Source organism: Pituophis catenifer, unplaced genomic scaffold, assembly GCF_029215685.1.
Source record: "Pituophis catenifer annectens isolate HBS135680 unplaced genomic scaffold, rPitCat1.0.hap2 SCAF_66, whole genome shotgun sequence".
NCBI lineage: Eukaryota > Metazoa > Chordata > Lepidosauria > Squamata > Colubridae > Pituophis > Pituophis catenifer.
This window is the reverse complement of record NW_027256946.1, coordinates 90,001-92,500: the sequence shown is the minus strand read 5'-3', so window position 1 is coordinate 92,500 and position 2,500 is coordinate 90,001.

Genomic DNA, 2,500 nt, shown 5'->3' with positions numbered 1-2,500 from the left:
CGGTCGGGGACCTCCGCCGTCGCCTCGGTGCCCACGCCGGACCCCGGGGGTGCCCGAGACGGGGAGAGGGCCGGGTCTACCGGGACGGCCTCGGGCGGGTCCGGCTTACCGGGGCCCCGGCCGGATCAGCCTTTCTGTTTCCCCCGCCACGATGGATGCACGGGATCCCGGCTCCGGGTCCGCGGGCCTCGGTCGGGGACCTCCGCCGTCGCCTCGGCGCCCCCGCCGGACCCCGGGGGTGCCCGCGACGGGCAGTCGTCCCGGTCTACCGGGGCCCCGGCCGGATCAGCCTTTCTGTTTCCCCCGCCACGATGGATGCACGGGATCCCGGCTCCGGCGCCGCGGACCTCGGTCGGGGACCTCCGCCGTCGCCTCGGTGCCCCCGCCGGACCCCGGGGGTGTCCGCGCCGGGCAGTCTTCCCGGTCTACCGGGGCCCCGGCCGGATCAGCCTTTCTGTTTCCCCCGCCACGATGGATGCACGGGATCCCGGCTCCGGGTCCGCGGGCCTCGGTCGGGGACCTCCGCCGTCGCCTCGGCGCCCCCGCCGGACCCCGGGGGTGCCCGCGACGGGCAGTCGTCCCGGTCTACCGGGGCCCCGGCCGGATCAGCCTTTCTGTTTCCCCCGCCACGATGGATGCACGGGATCCCGGCTCCGGCGCCGCGGGCCTCGGTCGGGGACCTCCGCCTTCGCCTCGGTGCCCACGCCGGACCCCGGGGGTGTCCGCGCCGGGCAGTCTTCCCGGTCTACCGGGGCCCCGGCCGGATCAGCCTTTCTGTTTCCCCCGCCACGATGGATGCACGGGATCCCGGCTCCGGGTCCGCGGGCCTCGGTCGGGGACCTCCGCCGTCGCCTCGGTGCCCCCGCCGGACCCCGGGGGTGCCCGCGACGGGCAGTCGTCCCGGTCTACCGGGGCCCCGGCCGGATCAGCCTTTCTGTTTCCCCCGCCACGATGGATGCACGGGATCCCGGCTCCGGGTCCGCGGGCCTCGGTCGGGGACCTCCGCCGTCGCCTCGGTGCCCCCGCCGGACCCCGGGGGTGCCCGCGACGGGCAGTCGTCCCGGTCTACCGGGGCCCCGGCCGGATCAGCCTTTCTGTTTCCCCCGCCACGATGGATGCACGGGATCCCGGCTCCGGCGCCGCGGGCCTCGGTCGGGGACCTCCGCCTTCGCCTCGGTGCCCACGCCGGACCCCGGGGGTGTCCGCGCCGGGCAGTCTTCCCGGTCTACCGGGGCCCCGGCCGGATCAGCCTTTCTGTTTCCCCCGCCACGATGGATGCACGGGATCCCGGCTCCGGCGCCGCGGGCCTCGGTCGGGGACCTCCGCCGTCCCCTCGGTGCCCACGCCGGCCCCCGGGGGTGTCCGCGCCGGGCAGTCGTCCCGGTCTACCGGGACGGCCTTGGGCGGGTCCGGTTTACCCGGGCCTCGGCCGGCCTAGAGTGTTTCTGTTTCCCCGCCTTGATGGATGTACGGGATCCCGGCGCGGGGGCCCCGGGCCTCGGTCGGGGACCTCCGCCGTCGCCTCGGTGCCCGCGCCGGGGCCCTGGGGTGTCCGTGACGGGCAGCCGTCCCGGTCTACCGGGACGCTCGGGCGGGACCGGTTTACCCGGGCCTCGGCCGGACCGGAGTGTTTCCGTTTTCTGCTTCCCTGCCAGGATGGCTGCGAGGGGTTGATTGAAAGAGCTGGTTTGACGTGAAAAGCTTGACTTCAAGTGAAAAGTTTGTTACAATTTCTGCCATCTTCCTTCCTCCAAAGTTTTGGGTGTAGTTTTCCCAGAGGAACCTCTCGTAGGCCTTTCATTTCTCATCTTAACTTCCCTCATTTATTCCATATTTTCCTTCCTCTTGCCGAATGGCCGAATCCAGTCCATTTCTAGTCAAGGAAATTATTCTTATTTCTTGCTGACCTATTTGCTTTGTGGAGCAAGTCGTTCTTAGGTCCCTTTGTTCTTTCTTCAACTTCTTCTGCTCCTTCTCTCGACGCTTTCTCGTCTTGTTCTCTTACTTGGCTCTCTTTTGGCTGTTCTTTCTTCTCCTCCCGTCGTCCGTCCCCACTTTCATCTCTCCATCTTTCCTGTTCTTGGTCATCTCTACGTTGTTTATCAAATAATTCCGCTTTCTCTCTTGAATCTACTCGATATCTTTGCTCTCGCCAGCTCGCCGATATTTCAGCTCGCCGATATTTTGTGCTTTCCCGTCGTGTTTCCCATCCATTGCGATCTCTCTGCTCTCCCTGTCTTCTCGGTAAATCGGAGATGAATTTCTCTGGGCGGGTGGTTTCTCATCGCGTGTCTTGTGTGCGCTCCCTACGTTTCGTCCATCCCGTTTAATATCTATCCCTCCCTCCCTCTCCTTGCTTTCTTCCATTGCTTCTGCTAATATCATTTCCAGAATGATAACCCTGAGCCTGAACCTGAACCTAACCCTAACCCTACAACTTTTCTCCCTAACCCTAACCCTAACCCTAACCCTAACCCTAACCCTAACCCTAACCCTACAA